General features: G+C 43.4%; 1 pseudogene; it reads right to left on the bottom strand.

Annotated features, from left to right (window-relative positions):
- The window catches only part of LOC124002817, a 49752-nt pseudogene extending 37775 nt beyond the window's left edge, over positions 1-11977 (bottom strand).
- Between the last annotated feature and the right edge of the window lie 9148 nt (positions 11978-21125).

Raw genomic sequence — 21125 nt, 5'->3', positions numbered from 1 at the left:
GGCAGGATACTGGGCGGTAGACGGCTAGTAACAGTGACTAAGTTCAGGGCAGGATACTGGGCGGTAGACGGCTAGTAACAGTGACTAAGTTCAGGGCAGGATACTGGGCGGTAGACGGCTAGTAACAGTGACTAAGTTCAGGGCAGGATACTGGGCGGAGGCCGGCTAGTAACAGTGACTAAGTTCAGGGCAGGATACTGGGCGGTAGACGGCTAGTAACAGTGACTAAGTTCAGGGCAGGATACTGGGCGGTAGACGGCTAGTAACAGTGATTAAGTTCAGGGCAGGATACTGGGCGGAGGCCGGCTAGAAGTGACTATTTGAACATTCATATTGAACAGCCTTACCTATAGAGTAGCACCACCACCCATCAGCCCATTCTCTTCTTGATGTCAAAGCTGCAGTGTATTGTTGCAGTAGGAGTTTATGATTAATAATCCTACTTACTTCAAGACACACTAAGATGTCACCATACTATTCATTTAAAGCCCCTCTGTCAGATATAAATCATCAGAGTGGGAAACCTATAACCTATGACCTATCGGCTGCCTTCGATACTGTGAACCATCAGATCCTTCTCTCCACCCTCTCCGAGTTGGGCATCTCTGGCGTGGCCCACGCTTGGATTGCGTCCTACCTGACAGGTTGCTCCTACCAGGTGGCGTGGCGAGAATCTGTCTCCTCACCACGCGCTCTCACCACTGGTGTCCCCCAGGGCTCTGTTCTAGGCCCTCTCCTATTCTCGCTATACACCAAGTCACTTGGCTCTGTCATAACCTCACATGGTCTCTCCTATCATTGCTATGCAGACGACACACAATTAATCTTCTCCTTTCCCCCTTCTGATGACCAGGTGGCGAATCGCATCTCTGCATGTCTAGCAGACATATCAGTGTGGATGACGGATCACCATCTCAAGCTGAACTTCGGCAAGACGGAGCTGCTCTTCCTCCCGGGGAAGGACTGCCCGTTCCATGATCTCGCCATCACGGTTGACAACTCCATTGTGTCCTCCTCCCAGAGCGCTAAGAACCTTGGCGTGATCCTGGACAACACCCTGTCGTTCTCAACTAACATCAAGGCGGTGGCCCGTTCCTGTAGGTTCATGCTCTACAACATCCGCAGAGTACGACCTTGCCTCACACAGGAAGCGGCGCAGGTCCTAATCCAGGCACTTGTCATCTCCCGTCTGGATTACTGCAACTCGCTGTTGGCTGGGCTCCCTGCCTGTGCCATTAAACCCCTACAACTCATCCAGAACGCCGCAGCCCGTCTAGTGTTCAACCTTCCCAAGTTCTCTCACGTCACCCCACTCCTCCGCTCTCTCCACTGGCTTCCAGTTGAAGCTCGCATCCGCTACAAGACCATGGTGCTTGCCTACGGAGCTGTGAGGGGAACGGCACCTCAGTACCTCCAGGCTCTGATCAGGCCCTACACCCAAATAAGGGCACTGCGTTCATCCACCTCTGGCCTGCTCGTCTCCCTACCACTGAGGAAGTACAGTTCCCGCTCAGCCCAGTCAAAACTGTTCGCTGCTCTGGCTCCCCAATGGTGGAACAAACTCCCTCACGACGCCAGGACAGCGGAGTCAATCACCACCTTCCGGAGACACCTGAAACCCCACCTCTTTAAGGAATACTTAGGATAGGATAAAGTAATCCTTCTCACCCCCTCCCCCCTTAAAATATTTAGATGCACTATTGTAAAGTGGCTGTTCCACTGGATGTCATAAGGTGAATGCACCAATTTGTAAGTCGCTCTGGATAAGAGCGTCTGCTAAATGACTTAAATGTAAATGTAAAATGTAAACCAACTGACATGGAAACAATGGAGCAAATGTATCACTATCAGAGGGATGTATTATGACATCATATAGAACTACTCAGACATTCCAAATCAGGCTTCATCCACATCATGAAGGTGGATATTGATCCAACCATTTCAGAAGTAATGACCGGGCTGACGGAAACAGGATATGCTTGTACACTTTTATAAATGCTGACAGACGATTTGTTACTCCGTTTGACAATGTGTTTGTATATTTGTGTCAGTAAAAATGTCTAAGCGAGAAATGGCTGTGGAGACTCCTTAATGATAACAATCACATCTTAGTTAACTTGGAGTCACATGATATGTTGTGTGGTCCTCCCACTATGACTTGAGAAACCATGTAGTTTATTAGGCTACAGATGAAATAAGTTATGAACTTCACAGGGTGGTGAAAGTGCACGTGATGAGCTTGATGCTCCTTTCCAATACATTTTGAGGTTCTTATTCTGGTGACATGATGATCGATGCTTGGTTGCCATTTGACAAATAAAATAATAATCTCATCATTTGGGTAACAACGTTTATTCAACCAGTGGGAGGTTTGTAAATGCCACCAGGAAAGTCGAAAGAGGAACTCTTTATTTAGACAATAATACACAGCAATCTGTGGGAGAGTTGTGGTTGATATTATAAAATAAGGATCTGCTGGAGTCCAAGTCAAACCAAGATTTTTTATTTCTGAACTCAGAGAGAATAACAGAGTTACACAGCGCAGTGGAGACCGTCTGAATTACTGAAGCATTGAGTGATTAGCACATATCTTTATAGTTTCCTGTTCCTGGGAGGGACTTTAGTCATACAAGGACACAGGTGTAAATTGGTTTGCAACACAGGATGATACTCCCAAGAACAGGAGCTTATAATAGGACAGTTTCACAAGGTTAGTCACATACTCAGTTATGTGGACACACAAACAATTAACGTTTTCCATTACAGAGTCTGAACATTTTCATTTCATTAAATCATCAGTGGGCCAACAATGCAAATGTCAACAATGGAACAAATGCATCACATCCAAATATCACTTGATTATCTGTAGTGCTGGAGGAATGACACACCCAGATAAACACAAAGAGTTTAAAAAAGGACAATTTAAAACAAGGAACCTGATCTCCTTTATATTCAAACTGACATACTCCATATTCACTTCATGTTTTCTAATAAAAACAAACAAATATATGTTTGAGTATACCCTGTACCATTTAATTTCATATGGTAAAGACAGGTAAACACATTGTCAGTCAACAATATAATACAACAGGAGCACTGTGTATGTTCTCTGATGAATGTTAAGTCAATGTGATGTAAAATATCAACATACACGCTAAGAGAAGTAATTTCTCTCTCCTGTGTGGATTCTCTAATGACGTTTAAATGACTGTTATGAGTAATATGTTTTCCCACAGTCTGAGCTTTTCTAAGCCTTCTCCTCTGTGTGTAGTCTAATGTGTTCTTTCAGGCTTTCTAAATGGGCAAAAGCTTTGCACTTTGGGAGGAGTAGTAAGGCTTCTGCCCTGTGTGTATTCTCTCATGTTGTTTCAGCTCCCCTGACTACTAGATTAAACACATTCCACACAGGGAGCAGTGGTAAGGCTTTCCCCTGTGTGTATTATCTCATGTCGTTTCAGCGTCCCTGAATGGTTGAAACACTTTCCACACTGGGAGCAGTGGTAAGGCTTTTCCCCCTGTGTGTATTCTCTCATGCTGTTTCAGCGCCCCCGAATGGCTGAAACACTTCCCACATTGGGAGCAGTGGTAAGGCTTCTCTCCTGTGTGTATTCTCTCATGTTCTTTCAGGATCCCCGACCGGGCGAAACACTTTCCACATTGGGAGCAGTGGTAAGGCTTCTCTCCTGTGTGTATTCTCTCATGCTGTTTCAGCTCCCCGACTGCTTGAAACACTTTCCACATTGGGAGCAGTGGTAAGGCTTCTCTCCTGTGTGTATTCTCTCATGTTCTTTCAGGGCAAAACACTTTCCCCGCAGTGGTAAGGCTTCTCTCCTGTGTGGTGAAACACTTTCCACATTGGGAGCAGTGGTAAGGCTTCTCTCCTGTGTGTATTCTCTCATGCTGTTTCAGCTCCACCGACTGCTTGAAACACTTTCCACATTGGGAGCAGTGGTAAGGCTTCTCTCCTGTGTGTATTCTCTCGTGTAGTTTCAGTTCCCCCGAACGGGCAAAACACTTTCCACACTGGGAGCAGTGGTAAGGCTTCTCTCCTGTGTGTATTCTCTCATGCTGTTTCAGCTCCACCGACTGCTTGAAACACTTTCCACATTGGGAGCAGTGGTAAGGCTTCTCTCCTGTGTGTATTCTCTCATGTTGTTTCAGGTGTCCACTCTGGTTGAAACACTTTCCACACTGGGAGCAGTGGTAAGGCTTCTCTCCCGTGTGTATTCTCTCATGCCGTTTCAGCTCCACCGGCTGCTTGAAACACTTTCCACACTGGGAGCAGTGGTAAGGCTTCTCTCCGGGCTTCTCTCCCGTGTGTATTCTCTCATGCTGTTTCAGCTCCCCCGACTGCTTGAAACACTTTCCACATTGGGAGCAGTGGTAAGGCTTCTCCCCTGTGTGTATCCTCTCATGTTGTTTCAGGTGTGCTTTATGGGCGAAACAGAGTCCACACTGGGAGCAGTGGTAAGGCTTCTCCCCTGTGTGTATTCTCTTGTGTGTTTTCAGTTGTGCTTTCTGTTTAAAACTCTTTTCACACTGGGAGCACTGGTGTCGTCTTGCTGGTTTGGACGTCCCTGGCTCTGGTTCCTCTGAGTCTGGTCTTTCTCCTGCCAAAGATAGTGTTATTTTTAAATAGAGACCCGAATGAAAGCACATGATAAAACAACCTTGCTACGAGGGTAAATCCTAAATCAGATCTCTCAATAACCTGAGGCCAGTTTTAACAATCTTAGTGTGATTTTAAAACAAATGTAGAGCTTCATGGTAATTACTGCTATGTTTACATTACTTATTCATCCTGTTTTACAAGTCAGAACACAAAAAACTAGACAGTTATAGGACACTGAAGACACAGACGTCGCTGGATTCCAATTGAACAGGTGGTTCTAAATATATAACTTTCATAGCTGTATGATACAGAATGTGACCTACACACTTCCTTAAACATAAAATAACTAAAGAAGTCATTTTGTGTGGAAGACCAAAACTAGTTTTTACGTCGCAGATACAAAGCACATCAGTAACATCTCCCCGTTGTTGAAAGGGTTCGACACATTGCTGTTTAATTGGACCAATTTCTTATTTAGACATTCACAGATTTTCAACATTTTGATTATCGCTGATGTCATATTTTGGGTAAATGTTCCTAAAACTGATAGTAACAAAAAAAAACAAAAATATAAACGCAACATGTAAAGTGTTGGATGTTTCATGAGCTGAACAAAAAATATTGCAGAATTTTTTACATCCCTGTTAGTCAACATGTATTCTTTGCCAAGATAATCCATCCACCTGACAGGTGAGGCATATCAAGAAGCTGATTGAACAGCTTGCTTATTACACAGGTGCACCTTGTGCTGGGGATAATAAAAGGCTACATCGAAAATGTGCAGTTTGTTCACACAACAATGCCACAGATCTCTGAGGGAGCGGGCAATTGGCATGCTGACTGCAGGAATGTCCACTGGAGCTGAACCAGTCACAAGTTTGGACTCACCTACTCATTCAAGGGCTTTTCTTTATTTTTTACTATTTTCTACATTGTAGAATAATAAAGACATCAAAATTATTAAAAAACATATGGAATCATGTAGTAACCACAAGTGTTAAATCAAAATATATATTTTATTCTTCAAAAGTTGCCACCCTTGCTTTCTCTCAAACAGCTTCACCTGGAATTATTTTCCAACAGTCTTGTAGGCATTCCCACATATGCTGAGAACTTGTAGGCCGCTTTCCCTTCACCTCTGCGATCCAACTCATCCCAAACCCTCTTGATTTGGTTGAGGTTGGGGGATTGTGTAGGCCAGGTCATCTGATGCAGCACTCCATTACTCTCCTTCTTGGTCAAATACCTCTTACACAGCCTGGAGGTGTGTTGGGTCATTGTCCTGTTGAAAATCAAATAACAGTGGGACTAAGCCCAAACCAGATGGGATGGCATATAGCTGTAGAATGGTGTGGAAGCCATGCTGGTTAAGTGTGACTTGAATAAATAAATCAATGACATTGTCAACAGCAAAGCACCCGCACACCATCACATCTCCTCCTCCATGCTTCACGGTGGGAACCACACATGCGGAGATAATCTGTTCATCTACTCCTCGTCTCACAAAGACATGACGCTCGGATTCAAAAATCTCAAATTTGGACTCATCAGACCAGAGGACAGATATCCACCGGTCTAATGTCCATTGCTCGTGTTTCTTGGCCCAAGCAAGTCTCTTCTTCTTATTGGTGTCCTTTAGTAGTGGTTTCCTTGCAGCAATTGGACCATGAAGGCCTGATTCACGCAGTCTCCTCTGAACCGATGATGTTGAGATGTGTCTGTTACTTGAACTTTGTGAAGCATTTATTGGGCTGCAATTTCTAAGGCTGGTAACTCTAATGAACTTATGCATCAGAAGTAACTCTGGAACTTCCATTCTTGTGGTGGTCCTTAAAGTAATGATGGACTGTTGTTTCTCTTTGCTTATTTGAGCTGCTCTTGACATAATATGGACTTTGTCTTTTACCCAATAGGGCTATCTTCTGTATACCACCCCTACCTTGTCACAACACAACTGATTGGCTCAAACACATTAAAACCTGTTATGGCTAGGGATTCCGCTAGCGGAACATTTCAACAAAATCCGGTGAAATTGCAGAGTGCAAAATATATATATATATTTTTTTGAAATATTTAACTTTCATGCATTCACAAGTGCAAGTCCTCCTTTAAGAATCCATAATGCCACAAATTAAAGCTTAAGACTCCATAATGTTTCATCATTAGATGCTACAGTCCTCCTTTAAGACTCCATAATGTTTCATCATTAGATGCTACAGTCCTCCTTTAAGACTCCATAATGTTTCATCATTAGATGCTACAGTCCTCCTTTAAGACTCCATAATGTTTCATCATTAGATGCTACAGTCCTCCTTTAAGACATCATGTTTAGAATGTGTCTGGAAGCGCTACTCTATCTATTCTACTCTCATCCTTTCGGTTTTAATAATATTTTATAATAATAATGTTATAATAGGTAATCACTAAGTTTAATAACTAGGGTTAATACCTGCCTGGCGCACCAACAAAATACCTGCCTGGCGCACCAACAAAATATTTATTTAGCCCTCTCTAACAATACCGCTACAGAATTAGCATAGTAGGCCATGTAACTTAACCTGTAGTGACACCCAGCCCGTGAACGGGACCGTTACCATCATCTGACACTAATTAGCATAACGCAACGGACATAAATCTTCCTAGAAAATATTCCTATTCATGAAAATCACAAGTGAAATATATTGGAACATAGCTTAGCCTTTTGTTAATCACCCTGTCATCTCAGATTTTCAAAATATGCTTTACAGCCAACGCTAGACAAGCGTCTGTGTAAGTTTATCATAGCCTAGCATAGCATTATGCCTTGCTAGCAGCAGGCAAACTTGTCACGAAAATCAGAAAAGCAATCAAATTAAATCGTTTACCTTTGAACTTCGGATGTTTTCACTCACGAGACTCCCAGGTAGACAGCCAAAGTTCATTTTTTCCCAAAATATTATTTTTGTAGGCGAAATAGCTCTGTTCTTCACGTTTGGCTGAGAAATCGCCCGGAAATTGCAGTCACAATTCCGAAAAATATTCCAAATTAGCTCCATAATATCGACAAAAACATGGCAAACGTTGTTTAGAATCAATCCTCAATGTGTTTTTCTAATATCTATTTGATAATATATCCGTCGGGACAATTCCTTTTTCTCAAGGACCGATTGGAGTAATGGCTACCTCTGCACTTTACGCGAGAATCTCTCTCGGAGCCACCATGTGACCACTTACGCAATGTGCCCCCATACGGCTATTCTTCAATAGAAATGCGTAAAACTACGTCACAATGCTGTAGACACCTTGGGGAATACGTAGAAAGCATAAGCTTGTTGATGGTACATTCAAAGCCATATAGGGAGTCATTGGAACACAGCGCTTTCAAAACCTGGGGCACTTCCGGATTGGATTTTTCTCAGGCTTTCACCTGCAACATCAGTTCTGTTATACTCACAGACAATATCTTTACAGTTTTGGAAACATTAGAGTGTTTTCTATCCAAAGCTGTCAATTATATGCATATTCTAGTATCTTTTACTGACAAAATATCCCGTTTAAAACGGGGACGTTTTTTTTCCAAAAATGAAAATAGTGCCCCCTAACACCAAGAGGTTTTAAGGTAATCAGAAATATTTAGGATTAACTTATTCCTTGACACCCATTCTGATACTAACTGCAGCTCTATGTTAAGTGTTGAAGTCATTTCAGTCGATGTAGTAGCTGACATGTACAGTGTTGAGTCAACGCATACATAGACTCACTGGCTTTACTCAAATGTCATTGGCATGTTGTTGGTAAAGATTTTAAAAAGTAGGTGCCAAACAGCTGCCCTGGGGAATTCCTGATTCAAACTTGATTTTGTTGTACAAGCTTCCATTAAAGAACACTCTCTGTGTCCTGTTAGACAGGTAGCTCTGGGGCGGCAGGTAGCCTAGTGGTTAGAGCGGTAGGCCAGTAACCGAAAGATTGCTGGATCGAAACCCTGAGCTGACAAGGTAAAAAACTCTGTCGTTCTGCCCCTGAACAAGGCAGTCCTAGGCCATCATTGAAAAAAAGAATTTGTTTATAACTGACTTGCCTAGTTAAATAAAGGTTATATTTTAAAAGAAAAACTCTTTATCCACAATATAGCAGGAGGTGTAAAGCCATTTTTATCATCAATGTCTCTCAGCCAATCAGTCATTTGTAAGTGCTGTGCTAGTTGAATGAACTTCCCTATAAGCTGAACGTCTATATTTGTTTACTTTGTATCAGGTCAAATATATTTTTTCCAAAATTGTAATGGTTGGTAACAGGCTGATTGGTCGGCTATTTAAGGCTGATTGGTCGGCTATTTAAGCCAGTAAAGGGAGCTTTACTATTCTTGGGTAGTGGAATGACTTTAGCTTCCCTCCAGGCCTGAGGGCACACACTTTCTAGTAGGCTTAAATTAAAGACAAGGCAAATAGGAATGGCAATATCGGCTGCTATTATCCTCAATTTTCCATCCACGTTGTCAGACACCAGTGACTTGTCATTGTTGATTTTATTTGCGCAAAATTTCATTGAAGATGCTCCAAAGATTTTTACTATCCTTCTTCATGTCATTTATCTTTGTTTCATAGTGTAGTTTATTCTTTATATTGAGTTTAGTCACATTATTTCTCAATTTGCAATAGGTGTCACGAATATTACCGAAGGTGGCTTCCCTCCCTGTTCGGGTGGCGCTCGGCGGTCGTCGTCGCCGGTCTACTAGCTGCCACCGATCCTTTTTCGTTTGGTTTTGTCTAATTGTTTTCACCTGTTCATTGTTTGGTTGTTAGGGTGGTAAGTTCGTTTCACCCACTTCTGTTAGATATAGACTTTCATTGAGCAATAAGTTTCATTCTTCATGTCATTTATCTTTGGTTCATTGTGTAGTTTCTTCTTTTTATTCAGTTTAGTCAAATGATGTCTCAATTTGCAATACATTTGCCAATCAGTTATACAGCCAGACCTATTTGCCATCTCTTTTGCCTCCCTCTTCATCATACCATTTTTTAATTCCTCATCAATCCACGTGTATTTAACAGTTTTTACAGTCATTTTCTTAATGGGTGCTGCTTATTAGTAACTGGGATAAGCAGCTTCAAATGTGTCAAGGGCAGCGTCTGGTTGCTCATCATTACACACCACAGACCAACAAATATTATTTACATCAATAACATAGGAATCACTACATAAAATTGTATGACCTCTTATACACAATATTAGTCCCAGCCTTTGGAACGGTGGTTTTCCTAGACATGGCTCCTATATTGTGATCACTACATCTGATGGATCTGGATACTGCTTTAAAACCCATTTCTGCAGCATTAGTAAAGATATGATCAAACCATGTTGATGATTTCATTCCTCTACTGTTTGCCACTACCCTGGTAGGTTGATTGATAACCTGAACCAGGTCGCCAGCAATGGTTACAGTTTGAAGCTTTTGTTTGAGTGGGCAGCCTGATCACAGCTTTTCTTCAGTACTAGTTAATTAATTACCAAAGTCTTGAGTTTAGTTTGCCTGTTCTACAGTCTTGTAAAGATAGGGGGTTTGACTGGGACAGGCAATGTAACATCCATAATGTTTTAAGGAAAAGTTTTTGTAAAAAAAGCACCTTACATTGGATCATCTTGAAACTTTCTCTCCAAAGCTAACTTTCATCAAGGTTTTATATGGTCTATTGGTTTCTCTCTTTTCATTGGCAGAATCCTTTTTCAGTGTTATGATATTCATAACATCCATATACACCAGTCTATCTTCCTGTCAACCAACAGAACTCTGCTGGTTGTCCTGGTAACAGATACCGGTGGGCAGATCTATTGTATTTGTTCAAACTAAACTACAGCACTTACTTTGATGTGTCAAATCTGATCCTTTCTTCTCTTCTCCTCCTCTCACAGTTCCACTCAGCCCCGTTGTTTTCCTGCAGTCCACCAGCAGCACAGACAACCTCTTCATACCCAGCAGTAAGGTGCTACCGGGAGAGGCACGATACAGGGACTCCGGGAGGGAGGAAGGGCTAGTGTTGTCCTGGTAACCATAAAGAGGGGACACAGACGCACATCATTATGGATGCTGATGTCACTGTTGTCATAAAGTGCTTTACAGAAACCCAGACCCAGAGAGAGAAAGCTGTATGCTAGACCAGACCAAGCTGTACCATCTGGTGTTCTGATCTGGAGAGACTCTTCTCTGGCTCTGGATGCTGATGTCACTGTTGTCATAAAGTGCTTTACAGAAACCCAGCCCAGACCCAGAGAGAGCTAGACCAGACCCAGAGAGAGCTAGACCAGACCCAGAGAGAGCTAGACCAGACCCAGAGAGAGCTAGACCAGACCCAGAGAGAGCTAGACCAGACCCAGAGAGAGCTAGACCAGACCCAGAGAGAGAAAGCTGTATGCTAGACCAGACCAAGCTGTACCATCTGGTGTTCTGATCTGGAGAGACTCTTCTCTTCCTCGTCAGCATCAGGATGTTGTTGAAGCTCCCCAGAGGATCCACCATAGTCATGTCTCTCTCCTGTGTTAATGAGAACATCAAAATGAGTAGTAAACTTATAACCGTCTCATAAAATCATAGGGTCTTACAAGAGGCATGAATATGTCCCTTTGATATTTTAAGTAGAGATTATGCTTCAATATTGAATTTTAAAAGCCTGTTATACTAGATGAGGGGAACTTTAATGTAGACCACATGGAGAATTCAATACATCGAATTGAAAAGTCCCTAAAATATATGAACCAATGGCAGATTGACCTTTTAACAATTCCTACAGTACTGAACAACATATTCAAGTGTAGAACTTCAGTAGAATAACACTTTAAAACCACACATTAGTTCAACAACGGCATAGTTTGTGTCCCTGTTAAAGACAGTACTCACTGGTGTTAATCTGATATTCTGTCTCTTCCTCTTTCACTCCAAAAACGTCTTCCTCCTTCACCTTTATTGAGATAGCATCCTCTTCCTCTCTAAACGGTTCTTTCTCTTCTATCACTATAACAGCCTCCTCTTCCTCCTTTTTCATTCTGAAATGTTCTTTCACAATAACAGCATCTTCTTCCTTCACTATAACAGTCTCCTCTTCCTCCTTTTTCATTCTGAAATGTTCTTTCACTATAACAGCATCTTCTTCCTTCATTATAACAGTCTCCTCTTCCTCCTTTTTCATTCTGAAATGTTCTTTCATAATAACAGCATCTTCTTCCTTCATTATAACAGTCTCATCTTCCTCCTTTTTCATTCTGAAATGTTCTTTCACTATAACAGCATCTTCTTCCTTCATTATAACAGTCTCATCTTCCTCCTTTTTCATTCTGAAATGTTCTTTCATAATAACAGCATCTTCTTCCTTCACTATAACAGTCTCATCTTCCTCCTTTTTCGTTTTCTGAAATGTTCTTTCATATAACAGCATCTTCTTCCTTCACTATAACAATCTTCCTCCTTTTTCATTCTAAAAGGTCCTTTCTCTTCTTTCACTGTAACCTCATCCTCTTCTTCAATGTTCAGCGCCAGAACGTCTTTCTCCAAACAGCAGACCTCCTCTTCTATAGCAGGGATGAGTAGTTTAATGAACTCATGGTCAGGGATGTTAGCTAGCTAGTTAGCATTAGCGAATAGCCTAGTGCTAGGCTCAGCATAAATCTTGAACAAGTTTGCAAATTAGGTTACAGTTAACCAGTTAATAGATCAACAGAACTGTGTTTAAAACACTGAGATTAGATAATGTACATTAAGATGGTCTAAAGCGTCAATCTTTCACTTTTATGTTGGCTAGCAAGCTACCGAGGTGGTCGAAAGAGTTGGCGCCTTGTTGTTCCTGAAGAAGCGTCCGTCCAGTCCATTATACGTCACGCAAGAAGAGACAACTGAAAGACGCTCATCGCCATCTGCTGGCTGGAGTGGGTAACGCAGCTTGGAAACAATAGTTACTACACTTTTTGTATTGGAAAGAACGTCATAATTATTTAATAATAAGCTGATACATTTTCTCTTCCAAATAATACGTTCCTGTACACAGACGTAGAAGCTCAATATGAAAATGTAGATGATTAATAAATACTTATATGAATAGGTAGTGTGTTGATATACATTTTCTCTGTTAATTTTTCACATTCTTTTTTATCTTACATGTGACCATACTATTCCCTTAAAGACAAAATATTTAAGTTACTTTGCACAGGGTATGGTAGTAGGTGCCAGGTGCACCGGTTTGTGTCAAGAACTGCAACGCTGCTGGGTTTTTCAGCTCAACAGTTTCCCATGTGTACCAAGAGTGGTCCACCACCCAAACAGTGGTGGTTTGTGCCGTTTAAGATGAGGCAGGACGATTTGTTTTTCCATGAGCATGGCCTTAATTCTATTACAGCATATTGGACGACTGTCATTCATATGTCCCTCACCCTGTTCAATGTAACAGCAATAGGTTTAGGCTACTACATGATACTCTAATTGTCCCTATACCTATCATGAGGTAGCAACCTAGCCTATGAATGAAAGTTTAGAATGTAGGTTCACACAGGTCGAGAGAACATTTTGCGATGACAGACAGTGACACATAGACAGACAGTGACACATTCAATACTGCCTTGCACACTCTCGCCTGCATCTAGCTGAAATAGAGATATCACTGGACAAATTCAGGTATGTTTATCCCCGTTTTGTTCCATTTAAACGTTTGTCAACAGAATCGGCGGAATGAATACACCCCTGATCATGCATAAACACAGTTCACTTTCATTACAGACACGTTGTATTCCTTCTTGCATCTATGTGCTCTCCTCTTATCACCTTCTCGCTTTGTTTCTGTACTTCAATGCACAACACATCAGCTGTATGTGACCAGGAGAAAAAACCTTTCCAAGCCAAACCATTTCACTGCTTACATTGTTGTCACCATATTAGCTAAAATAACATCATAGTCAACAGAGCTAATAGAACTCGTTTAAAAACCTGCTACAATCATGCAGTAACGTTACAGTGTACAGTCAGTAAGCAGTTTAGCACTTACCTTGGAGGGTCCCAGTGGCAATAAATTAGTCAAACCAAAAGCTGGCCTTGACTTGGAAGAGTTCCAGTGTTGTGTTGGATAGTCATAGCCAGCTAGCTAACATAGCATCGCTCTGTTTGAGCCAAGTGTTTGAGTAGACTAAACTAGATAGCTGCATTTGCTAGCTAAGTAAGTGAAACTGAAAGTGGAAAATAAATGACGAAATATCTCTCGCTTCTCCTTCATTTTGGAATAAAATAATTTGTTCAAAACTGTTCAACTATTGTATTTCTCTCTTTTAGTCAACTACTCACCACATGTTATGCACTGTAGTGCTAGCTAGCTGTAGCTTATGCTTTCAGTACTAGATACATTCTCTGATCCTTTCATTGGTTGGACATCATGTCAGTTCATGCTGCAAGAGCTCTGATGGGTTGGAGGATGTCCTCCGGAAGTTGTCATAATAACTGTGTAAGTATATGGAAGCCTTGAGAACCATAATCCTCCTAGGTTTTGTATTGAAGTCAATGTACCCAGAGGAGGATGCAAAATAGTATGTTTTAATAAATTATTTGGTGACGTGATTATATTTTGTATAGATTTATCTAAAAAGGACCACTTTTAAATATTTTACCTTTTTTATTTTTCTGAAAATAACTGAGGACGATGGTCCTCCCCATCCTCCTCTGAGGAGAACCCACTGCAACCAAAGGACACCCAGCCAACTTGACACAATTGTGGGAAGCATTGGAGTCAACATGGGCCAGCAACCCTGTGGAATGCTTTCGACACCTTGTACAGTCCATGCCCCGACGAATTGAGGCTGTTCTGAGGGGAAAAGGGGAGGGTCCAACTCCATATTAGGAAGGTGTTCCAGATGTTTGGTATAATCAGTGGATACATCATACTTAATGTGGAGGCTATATACAGGGGGTACCAGTACAGAGTCAATGTGGAGGCTCTATACAGGGGGTACCAGTACAGAGTCAATGTGGAGGCTATATACAGGAGGTACCAGTACAGAGTCAATGTGGAGGCTATATACAGGGGGTACCAGTACAGAGTCAATGTGGAGACTATATACATGAGGTACCAGTACAGAGTATATGTGGAGGCTATATACAGGGGGTACCAGTACAGAGTCAATGTGGAGGCTATATACATGAGGTACCAGTACAGAGTTAATGTGGAGGCTGTATACAGGAGGTACCAGTACAGAGTCAATGTGGAGGCTATATACAGGGGGTACCAGTACAGAGTCGATGTAGAGGCTATATACAGGAGATACCAGTAAAGAGTCAATGTGGAGGTAATATACAGGAGATACCAGTACAGAGTTAATGTGGAGGCTATATACAGGGGGTACCAGTACAGAGTCAATGTGGAGGCTATATACAGGGGGTACCAGTACAGAGTCAATGTGGAGGCTATATACAGGGGGTACCGACAGAGAGTCAATGTGGAGGCTATATACAGGGGGTACCGACAGAGAGTCATAGTGGAGGCTATATACAGGGGGTACCAGTACAGAGTCAATGTGGAGGCTATATACAGGGGTACCAGTACAGAGTCAATGTGGAGACTATATACAGGGGTACCAGTACAGAGTCAATGTGGAGGCTATATACAGGAGGTACCAGTACAGAGTCAATGTGGAGGCTATATACAGGGGGTACCAGTACAGAGTCAATGTGGAGGCTATATACAGGGGGTACCGACAGAGAGTCAATGTGGAGGCTATATACAGGGGGTACCGACAGAGAGTCATAGTGGAGGCTATATACAGGGGGTACCAGTACAGAGTCAATGTGGAGGCTATATACAGGGGGTACCAGTACAGAGTCAATGTGGAGACTATATACAGGGGGTACCAGTACAGAGTCAATGTGGAGGCTATATAAAGGGGGTACCAGTACAGAGTTAATGTGGAGGCTGTATACAGGAGGTACCAGTACAGAGTTAATGTGGAGGCTATATACAGGAGGTACCAGTACAGAGTTAATGTGGGGGCTGTATACAGGAAGGACCAGTACAGAGTCAATGTGGAGGCTGTATACAGGAAGTACCAGTACAGAGTCAATGTGGAGGCTATATACAGGGGGTACCAGTACAGAGTTAATGTGGAGGCTATATACAGGGGGTACCAGTACAGAGTCAATGTGGAGGCTATATACAGGGGGTACCAGTACAGAGTCAATGTGGAGGCTGTAGCGGTATTTCTTAAGAGAGGGGTAAAGAAAGATTTTGTTCGGGCGCCAGGCAGGTATTAACCCTGCCAAAAGGAAAAGAGTAGAATAGAGAGAGTACCACTACCAGACCCACACACATCAGCAGAAGAGACTGCCTAGAGTGTAGCCTGTTTACCAGATAGCCAGTGGAGAGAAAAAAAGAATACACACCATATAAAACCCACATCACAGCACAGGGGTAACCCAAACAAGAATACCTCATACAATAATACTAATACTAATAATGGCAGAGCAATTCAACAGCAACTTCATACAAGAACGAACCCAGTCATCAATATAGGATTTGCAATAATCTGTATTATTTTCTAGTGGGTGAGTGCAGAGGGTATGAATGTGGGGGGTGTTCATCGACACAACAAAGGCCTTAAAAATGTCCACAGTCTTCACGGCCACATGTCATTAGTACACCCCACCTCAACAGTTCACATAATATACAGCTTGCAAGTAACCTACTAAAATGTCCATCCAAATACTTCTGGCAGGGAAATAATAGTCCAGCTCTAATGAACTTCAATGGGCAGTGCATTTAACAAATAGAGAGTCTGTTGCAGGGTAAAGCACTGGAATGAGAGCGAAGAGAAAGAGAGAGAAAAAGATCAATCTTAGCTGTGGTCTTCAGGCCTGCCGGTGTCTGACTGTCCGATGGTTTGTTGGTTTAAGCTTCGCAACAATGTTGCTGCTAATCCATGCGATCCATAACGGGCGCGGTCCCAAACAAAAACAACCACGATCTAAAGCGATCACACCGATGATAGAGTTAAATACTTTATAAACTTCAAACGCTGAAAACAAACAAAACTTCTGCAGCACACACAATCAAACTGTCGCGCCTCCCAAGAGCTCCTCCCCAAACAGCTGAACAAGCTCTCTTTATTTCCTCCTTCCTTACTGCTCATGCGCTCTTAAAGTGGCAGCGCACGGTGAAGGCTCCGAGCAGATTTCGCCACACTCCTCCCCCCATGAAAAAACAATGCCTGTAGAAACAGAGAGGATGCAGGCATTGACAGGTTCATGTTCCTGCTACACAAAACCAGGGAAGTCCTCCTCATCCGAGTCCTCCACGAAGAGGTCCTGCAGGTGTTGCTTTTGCCTGCGATCCAGCTCTTCTGCCGTAGGGTAGCAGGGCTTTAGGTCAACAACATGCACTGTCCTGACATCTTCCCCAGTGTCCTCCAAACAGACCAAGTAGTTCACTGGTCCCAACTGCTGCACTACACGGTATGGACCTTTCCATCTCGAAGCTAGCTTGGCAGTGAACTTCTTAGACGCCTTTGACAGATGATGTGAACGTACCCAGACACGAGACTGGGGTGGAAAACACACATCTCGTCTATGTTTGTCATAGTTTCTCAGCTGTCGTTGTTTGGCTTTGGTTTTGCTGGCCTCCACTCTGGCTAGCAAGGTGTGGTGGTGTTGTACGGCATCAAATGCTGGGCAGTCAGGTGAAACATTCGAACTTTGCAAGACCCTGTCCATCGGACCTTTTAGTGGTCTTCCCAGGTGGAGTTCGGCGGGAGTGACCCCAGAAGTCTCCTGCACGGCAGAGTTCAGTGCAAAGCGAAATTCAGGGAGATGCTGATCCCACCTTGTGTGCTGATCCCCCACGAATGAAGCAATCATCCCCTTCAGGGTTCGGTTTACCCTCTCGGTCAGGTTGGTCTGAGGATGATAGGCTGTGGTCAACTTGGCAATTACACCCCAGTAGGTACAGAGCTCTTTGTAGATTCCTGATATGAACTGCGGACCTCGGTCAGAGAGGATTTGGTCTGGAATTCCAAATCTGGTAAAAACCTCCCTTCGCAAAATTAGAGCAATGGCTGATGCAGTAGCTTTGCGGAGGGGAAACAACTCCACCCAGTGTGTGTAGTAGTCCACTACCACCAATAAAAATTCATTCCGTGTCCCCGGCTGGGAGGAAAAGGTCCCATGAGGTCAATTCCCAACATTTCATTTGGATGGTTCACCACAGTCTGCTGCATTTTCCCGGCAGGTCTGCCAATGTCTGGTTTGTATTTCTGGCAGACTTCACACTGCTGTACAAACTTCCGGGTATCAACCCACATGCCTGGCCAGTAAACCACCTCTTGTAGTCTTCGATAAGTTTTAAAAACTCCAAGATGGCCACTCATGGGATTGTCATGATAAGCTTGGATTATCTGGTCACACAATGTAGAGGGAATGAAGACGCGATAATGCGTGCTGTGTATTCCATCTCCTCTTGGAGTTTTTCGATACACTTTATCCTGAATTATGCTATACTTATCATTGAAGTGACTCTTGGAGTCTTCTTCAGACAGACTCTTGTGGATCGCCATGATGGCAGCATCCTTCTGCTGTGCTCTCCATACACTCTCATCATCCAGAGGAAAGGAATCATCCAGACATTTAGCGGTAGTATAAGTACTGCACAAGGGAGGACAAACATTGGCAGTCTCTGTAATCCGAGAAAGGGCATCTGGTACAACGTTCAGTTTTCCTTTGCGATACTCAATGATGAAGTCAAACTTCTGCAGTCTGATAAACCAGCGAATAAGACGGCTGTTGGTCTTGCCTGATGCCAGAACCCACTGCAGAGCAGCATGGTCTGTGACAACGGTGAAGATCTTTGCCTCCAAGTAGTAGCTCCATTTCTCCAAAGCCCAGACCACAGCGAGGCACTCCCTTTCAGTCGTTGAATAATTCCTTTCGGCTGAATTAAGGGTGCGACTTGCATAGGCAAGAACTTCTTCTGTTCCAAGTCCTGTTTGTTGAGCCAAGACTGCTCCAAGTCCTGTTTGACTTGCATCCGTGTACACAATGAAATGAGCATTCAGGTTAGGATGTCCAAGCACTGGAGGAGTAATTAGACTGTTTTTGAGTGCTTCAAATGCACCTTGGCATGCAGGGGTCCATTGGAATTTCACACCTTTCTTCTTAAGGTGGTTGAGAGGTTCAGCTACCTTTGAAAAATCAGGCACAAACCTGTGGTACCATCCAGCCATACCCAGAAACCGCTGAACAGCCTTGAGGGATGTGGGAATGGGGAATTCCTGCACGGCTGCAACTTTGGCTGGATCTGCATGGATGCCTTCAGCATTAACCACATGACCAAGGAACTTGAGTTCTGGCAGACAGAAACGACACTTCTTCAAGTTCAAGGTCAAACCTGCAGCCTTTAGTCTGTCGAAGACGGACTGAATGTCTTGCAGATGATCCGCAACAGAGGAGGAGTAGATTATGATGTCATCCAGATACACGAGACAATTTCTACCCCTCAGATCTCCCAGGACAGTCTCCATCAACCGTTGGAAGGTTGCTGGAGCATTCTTCAAACCAAAAGGCATGACTTTGAAGGAGTACAAACCAGAAGGGGTGACAAAGGCAGTCTTGTCCTGACTAGCGGGATCCATTGACACCTGCCAATAGCCACTGTTCAGATCCAGATTACTAAAGATGGATACTCCTGCCAGAGATTCCAGTATGTCATTTATGTTTGGTAGAGGGTAGGCATCGCTTTCTGTTATGGCATTTGGCTTCCTGTAGTCCACACAGAATCGATATCCACCATCTTTCTTAGGAATCAGGACAACCGGAGAAGCCCATCCGGAAAAAGAAGGTTCCACAATTCCATTCTCCAACATGCTTTTAAGCTGTTCATTGAGAATTGCCAGTTTGGCGGGGGACAGCCTGTAGGGACGCTGCTTAATGGGGACCTCATGCCGGGTATAGATTTTGTGTTTGAAGACGGTTGTACGGCCAAGTGTAAGAGTACAGACCTCACTGTTCACGTCCAACATCTGGGAGAGCTGCCACCTTTCATCATCCGACAGATATGCCTGTTCCACTGCTTGTTTGATGTAGAAATCCGCATCAGGTTTGTTTTTGCTCTCGGATAGAAGGGGGGGTACGGCGGTAATCAGGGTGATAGTTGGGTTCTCAGACTTCACTGGTGGAACATGTTTTTGTCTTTGTCTCTTTATAGTTTCTCTGTCTCTGACTTGAGCTTGTCCGGACTCTGCATAATGTAGCAGGCTCCAACCTGAAATCAGTGCATTACCAGGTTGAAATGGATGAGGCTGGGAATAGTCAGAGTGTAGCCGATAGGAGGGTTCGGACATAGAGATGGTCAGTCCACTGAAGAACAGGAAGTCTAGGCCAAGGACTACAGCAAATGCAAGGCTTAAATCTGCAAGTATTGCCACAGGAAGGTTAATAGTCTCACCATGCAGTTGTATTATTATACTAATCCAGCCCAAGGGGTGGTAGGTTCTCCATTGGCCAAGGACAATGGTCCCTCCTCCCATGTTCGTAGCTCCTCATGAGGTAATGCCATGTTCTGCCACAGGGCCTCTTGCATCAGGGTGTAAGATGCCCCTGTGTCGATTATGGCCTTCCCTCTCCAGTTCCTAACAGTCAGAGGAACCAATAGTAGTTGCGGAATAGGAATAAGACCGCTAGCTGTGCTGTCTAAAGGCTTCATGGTGGGCATTAAGGCTGACCCAATTGTATGCAAGCCACCACGCCTGTGTAGACTTTCAGTCTTCTGTCCTTTCTGACCTTTTCCTGAATCCTGATGCTGGACATAGAGCGGGCAAGAATCTGGAGGATGTTGGACTTTACACCTCCAACACATAACTGGAATTTTGTCCTGGTTCTTGGGTACAAATATCTGAGACGGTTTAGCCCCAGGAGAGTTCTGGGTATACTGGGATGAGGGAACGGTGTTTTTAGTTTGGAGGTGGTGCTTCCAGTCCTTCTCAAACTGAGTCCCAAGACGCACCAGATCATCCACATTCTGCACACGTTCTCGAAGTTGACTAGCAAGGCGGGGAACCATGTTCTTAAGAAGGAGTTTGACCATCTCCTGCTCAGTAATGTCAGCCTTCCATCTCCTACATAGAACTCGATAGGAGAAGGCAAAGTCCCGTATTGGCTCTGCTTCACCCTGGACTCTGTTACGAACACGTTCCGCCAGTTCATCCCCATAGTCCTCTGAAAGGAAGGCTAAGAGGAATATTTTTGAAACTCCTCCCAGGTTGACACATGTTCACGGGCTATCTCCCACCAGTCTCTTGCTGTACCATGGAGAACACTGCGGAGGGTGGCAAGAACCTCCAAGTCAGTAAGGGGCCGGATAGAAAGAAAATCATTACACTTAGATAAGAAAAACAGTGGATCAACATCATCTTCTGGACTTCCAAAAGTGGGGAAAAGTAGTTTTATAGGGAGGGAGCGCTCTATAGGAGGCATGACAGTGGCAGAGGGAGTTCTGTTTAACAATATCTTCAGAGGGGTTTTGTAGTG

Source organism: Oncorhynchus gorbuscha, linkage group LG18, assembly GCF_021184085.1.
Source record: "Oncorhynchus gorbuscha isolate QuinsamMale2020 ecotype Even-year linkage group LG18, OgorEven_v1.0, whole genome shotgun sequence".
NCBI lineage: Eukaryota > Metazoa > Chordata > Actinopteri > Salmoniformes > Salmonidae > Oncorhynchus > Oncorhynchus gorbuscha.
The sequence above is the reverse complement of the archived record's forward strand: the minus strand, read 5'-3'. Positions and strand labels throughout refer to the sequence as shown.